Source organism: Callithrix jacchus, chromosome 16, assembly GCF_049354715.1.
Source record: "Callithrix jacchus isolate 240 chromosome 16, calJac240_pri, whole genome shotgun sequence".
NCBI lineage: Eukaryota > Metazoa > Chordata > Mammalia > Primates > Cebidae > Callithrix > Callithrix jacchus.
In genome coordinates, this window is record NC_133517.1 from 97,994,128 (window position 1) to 98,000,127 (window position 6,000).

The window sequence follows — 6,000 nt, forward strand, 5'->3', positions numbered from 1 at the left end:
AGGAATTGGTGCTGAGATCACTTCCCAGTGAACCTCTACATTCAGCTCTCCATTTCAGAGTCTGTTTCCTGGGGAGCCTGACTTACACCAGCTGATGTATACAGAACGCCTGACACACAGTACACATTCAATAAACTCCTTCCAGTGTTCCTACCCACCTCGTATTCTTCCTACTGCAATGCCTCACCACCCAGAGCACTTGTGCCTTGAGCTACCTGTTTCAGTGAAATTTAGCAGCCCCACATCTTGCCACAGCAAAGCACCTTGTCAAAAGCTGGTTAGTCATGAGTCAATTAATGTCTCTGTTCACCTGGGTTGTGGGGTTCATAACCTCCTAGACTTCATTAAACAGTCACAGGGTGAGGGCTTGATTCTAGAGGAGATCCAATTACACCATGTAGGTAGCTGCCCACAGCCCTAGACATAACAGGCTTTCAGTGAATGTTTGTTGTTGATGATGTAAGGCCACTACTGATGCTGCAAAATGAACACTCAGTTTGTAGATTTTAAATAGGTAGAATTCAAAAACTAGACAGATACTCTCTCAACAGTGAGTGATTTGAGAACTTCACAAAATTTGGAATTTCTGCTCCATCAGCAACATGCCTAAGAGATCTGAGCACCATGGTCTAAAAACTATAGGGTATAGATAGAGCAGAAAGCAGCAGCCACAGTGTGCAGGCAGCTACACACAGCAAGGAGGCACACGATCCTGCACCCCAGAAACGCTGCTTGCAGATCCTCTGCCCACTCCAGGCTAGGGGACTGTGTGGCCAGGAGGAAGAAACAGTCTGTGGCAGCCCTGCATGTTGCCCTGTGGGCAGGCGACAGGCCTTGCAGAACACCTAGTGGGCTATTTCACACAGTGATCACTGTAGGGCAGTAATGGGGCTTTGATATTCCACTGTGTTGCAAGGTCACATAGACTTTGATGGATTTCAGAATGGACTTTGATGTCCATAATGGTACTCTGTAGCCAATGGCATTGGCCTACTTCTATTTTAAAGGCACGTGGTATAACTTTATTAGGGAGTACACCTGAGAAATGACTTGTGCTTAAAAATAGCAGACTAGGCTAGACACAGTGGCTCATGCCTATAATCCTAGTGTTTGGGGAGACCAAGGTTGGAGGACAAAGACCAGCCTGGGCGACACAATGAAACACCATCTCTAAAAACATTTTTAAAGATAAGCTGGGTGTGGTGGTACACACCTGTAGTTCTAGCTACTTGGGAGGCTGAGGCAAAAGGATTGCTTAAGCCCAGGAGGTTGAGGCTGCAATGAGCTATGATCATATCATTGCACTCCAGCCTGGGCAACAGAGTGAAACCCGGTCTTAAAAAAAAAAAAAGTGGTAAACTATATGGCACAGAAAGGCCATTTTGGATTGCTTATGTTGGGAGGCTAAGAGGTATAGAGGAAGGAACACAATCTCTGGCAAAATTAACCTGGTTTCAAATTGGGTCCACTACACCCGCCCAATTGTTAGAAAACTTTTTGTAGAGACAGTGTCTTGCTATGTTGCCCTGTCTGGTCTTGAACTCCTGGACTCATGTAATCCTCCTACTTTGGCCTTCTAAAGCACTGGGATTACAGGTGTGAGCCGCCATGCCTGGCCTCTTCTTTTATGCTAATAATTATGTATGGCTTCTATTGGTCGCCCTGAAAAAGACTGTATCTCTGATCTGTCCTGGCATCCGGGTGTGACCATGGGACTAGGTTCTATAAAGTGTGATGAAAGCTGAAGTGATAATATGCAACTTCTGGGCCATATCCTAAAGAGAAAGGAGCTTGTTTTTCCCACCTCTTATTTCTCTCTGACTAAAATGCAGCTGTAATAGAAGGAGTGGAAGCAGCCCGGAGTTTACCATATTAGCCTTGGGTTCTTACGTTCAGAGTGTTATGTGACAGATATAAACTTCTACCTTATTTAAGCTACTGTTATTCTGACCTTTGATGTAGCAAATAAACGAGTATTTTACCTAAACTCTTAAATCTCAGAAAGTTTGCCTGTTGCATACCTTTCTCATGAATTTACCTGGGACACGCTCCACCAATATAGGGTAATCAACCAAGAAAAAAGAAACCATGAGATTCAGGAAACAGAGTATTTAATACAAGGTAGAGACAATGGAAGTACTCGGGAATCTAGTTTAGTTATATGAAAACAGATATTTTCAATAGCTAGTGGCTTGGACAAGAGGTTTTCTCTCACCAAATGAAAGATCCAGAAGACAGCAGTTCCTGGCAGGTACAGCTGTTCTATAATGCTCTTAGTAGAGACTCAGTCTCCTTCTAGTTTTATATTCCACCATTCCCATGGTGTGCTTTTTTTACTCAGGTTTACAAGATGGTTGCTGGAACTTCAGCCATCACTCCCATGTTTTAGACAGCAGGAAGGGGGAAGATTGATGACAAACTGGAGTGAAATTCAGCTGTTCCTAGAAGCCCCACCCAACAACTTCCGTTTGCATCTCATTGGTCATAAATCAGTCACATGCCTGATCTTATTTGCAAGGAAGGCTGGGAAATATAGTTTGCTACCCACAAGAAAATCAGGATGTAGTTAATAAGGAAGAAGGAAAGAATAAATATTGCATAGGCAAATGGTTGTTTCTACCTTGTACTTCTTTCCCAAAATATTTCCATTGCCTATGGATAGTGAGAATATGGATGGTAATGCGTTGTTTTCATTTAAAAATTTTTTGTATACTGGTTGTTTTATAGCAAATATGTATTATTTTTTCAATCACCCACACAGAAATATAATAACCAATAACTTTATTGATTACCACATGCTAGGCATGCTGTAAACAGTTGGTGGTGTGTGTGTGTGCACGTGCGCATGCGTGTATGTATTTATGAATTTCTCGAAGTAAATCTTTGAGGTGGATGCTACTGTTATCTCTGTTACATATGGGGAGACTGAGGCACATGGCAATTAAGCGACTTGCCTAATGTCACTCATTTAGCCAGTGGGAGAGCAGTGTTGAAACCCAGGGAATCTAGCTGATAGTCTGCCTTCAGCTCAAGGTTGTACTGCCCTTCCTAAAAGGAAATTAAACAAAGAAAATAAAAAGGCAAATGCTTCTCATCTCAATGATAACACAATTCTCACTATTTTCACAAAGGCAAGAGCTGAAACTCTAGCGTCCTTCATATTATGTTGATGTTGTCTGTGTCAGGTAACATCCTTGGCTGGGGGCCTCCTGCTCATACCACAGAAAAAGAATCATATCCTCCTGAAATCAACCATGTCTTCACCCAGAGGGCAGCAGGCTTGGGCTCCACTCACTTTTAAATACATTTGACATCCTTGGCAGCCCTGGCCATCATCAGTACCACTTAACATATTTCCAAGGAGTCTGGTATGTTTGGGAGTGCCTCCTTGCCTCAGACCAAATTGGCCAATCCACCGAGTGTCTGAATCTCTGCTAGGCTGGTTTGAACCTGTTGTGTGTACATTAAGAATGAAAAACATTAGACATGTGTCACTTCATCCAATTGAGTCCTACCTTGATTTATTAATAGAACTAAGGGCCTCATTTACGTCTCCTGACTCCTACTTCAGTAGATGCCATTTCAATAGATTTTGCAATCCCTCTGACACCAGCGTCCTTCTTTCTGCCTTCTTCATTCTTTAAATGATTACATTAACTAAAATTGCATGTGCTTGAAATTGCATTGACTGCCGCTAGTGACATTTGAGAGTTCCAATGTTTCTAAAAAGCCCTGTTCAGTCTGGCCATTGAGCCATCACCAAATGAAAAACCCATTTTCCTGGCAAGGAATACCATGAACCTAGACTAACATGGTATTAAAGGGGCCTATGAATTTACAAAGCTAAAGAGTGTTTGCTGGAATCCCAGGTCAAGCAGTGTAAAAAATGTTTTCCCTTGTTGGATATACTGCGCATTGATTTGAGCTTAACTTGGTTTAAATTCTGGCAAGTGGGGTTGATAGTTCTTATGTTTGGATTTTGTTATCAAAATCCTGGCAATAAATGATTTTAGCCCTATTATATTTTAACACCATTGAAACCAATGTCTGTGTTAGCTTCCTGCATTAAGAAGGGATAAAATACATTACTCCAGAACTTCCAGAGTTTCTCTTCTCAGAATCCTTTTTGGCATGAAGCTAAACTTCATTTTTCACACATCTTTCCTCAATTCATTGCCTCGTAAGTAGTACTAGCTTCTCCTACTCACCTCACCTTCTTTCTGCCCTTTCTCCTTAGGATCTGTGGACTCCCTATTCCCCACCCAGAGAGGGCCCCCAAGATTTGGGTGAGTTGGGGCCACAGGCTTGACTGGGAAAAAAGACCACTTAGCATTTACTGAATCTGGCAGGCACTTTCATTTAAATTATCCAATTAAATCTCTGTAACAAATCTCTCAGGCTGACATTCTTTCAGATGAGGAAACTGAGACTTCGAATAATAAATTTTCTCTAGGATCCACAATGAGGCAAGTCCATGAACAGGGTACCTGGTTCACAAGGCTGTGTCTGCTGCCTCCTTAAAACCATCTCTTTACTCTGTTCTGATTCAGAAGCTGCAAGTGCCTCATTACTATCTCTTGCCTTGTTATAAACATGGAAGGACTATAATTATAATTATAAGTTCATACCAAGGTGCTGCCATTCTCTCATAACAGAGACCTCTTAAAGACTAAATATCCAAGGAAATGAAGCCCTAATGATACACTGCAAGGCATGACATGTAAAGTGTTTCTCCTCCCCAGAGTGAGTCCTGAGAGGTTTCTGGTGGAAGAGGAAGTGGATTTGATTGACCTTTCAAGGGTCATTCAAACCCTGCAGTGTAAGGAGTTTAGTCTTGCAGCCCATATCCCAGTCCGGGACAGTACGCTCTTTGCCGTTCTTGCAGCTGCTACTACTCCCACAGGACAGTTTACTTAGCCTGGTCCAGATTTTTTCTTTTTCTTTTGGGATAGAGTGTTGCTCTGTCCCCCAGGATGGAGTCCAGTGGCATGATCTCAGCTCACTGCAACCTCCACCTCCTGGGTTCAAGCAGTCCTCTCATCTCAGCCTCCCGAGTAGCCAGGACTGCAGGCATGTATCACTACACCTGGCTAATTTGTAGTTGTTGTTTTATTTGTAGGAACGGGGTTTCACCATGTTGCTCAAGCTGATCTCGAACTCCTGGACTCAAGTGATCTGCCCACCTTGGCCTCCCAAAGTGTTGGAATTACAGGTTTGACAGCCACCCTGTGTCCAGATTTTTTTGTGTTTATGGTACCCTGGTCCATACTGTCCACAGTCCCTCTTCCTGAACATTATGCTCCTAGCTCTTTCTGAAAGTATAATTCATAACCTATGATCTTTCACTCCTGTTTCACATTTAAAAGAAAATTGATCTGCCTTGTAAATATGTGCAATTTGCATGCTATCATATACTTGCTGACATGTTCTCTTTCTTCTGTTGGGCTGTGAGGGTTGAGAGATCCACCAAAGCAAGAACCAGGTCTTCCTCAAGCCTTGTCTCTCTGGCTTCTCCAGGCTTGCTGAGCGATAACTGATCTGCTTTTCAAGCACACCAAGCTCCTTCCCACCTCAGGGCCTTCCCACTTGCTGTTCCCTCTGCCTGGAAAGCTCTCCCTGGGCATTTTCCCACAGCAGACTCCTTCTCATCAACAGGTATCACAGACCACCTCGCTGGGATACCTCTTCTGACCCCATATAAAGGAGCCACCAATCTCCAGCCACTCCATCACATGGTTTGTGTTGTTTTCTTCACTGCACTTATCTATTTAATGTTATCACATCTATTTTGATCCCTTTAAAAATCTGTCCTAACTTTATGAGAATAGGGATCTTGTCTTGTTTATTGCTATATCCCAGCACCTAGAAAAGTGGCTGGCACACAGCAATAAATAAATATTGATTAATACATGAATGAACAGTGGTATTCAACAAATGTTAGTTGAATTAACTGATGCATAAATAACTAACAGAATTTGTTTACCCTTCTTCTGAACAGCC

General features: G+C 42.6%; 1 long non-coding RNA gene across 1 annotated transcript in view; it reads left to right on the plus strand.

The window, feature by feature from the left end:
- Window positions 1-5,730, plus strand: part of LOC128929840 (uncharacterized) — an 83,053-nt gene extending 77,323 nt beyond the window's left edge. Inside the window, exons 3-5 of the long non-coding RNA XR_013528201.1 lie at window positions 4,238-4,286; window positions 5,120-5,212; window positions 5,656-5,730. This is a non-coding gene — a long non-coding RNA (uncharacterized LOC128929840). The remainder of the gene's footprint in view (window positions 1-4,237; window positions 4,287-5,119; window positions 5,213-5,655) is intronic.
- The last annotated feature ends 270 nt before the right edge of the window (window positions 5,731-6,000 follow it).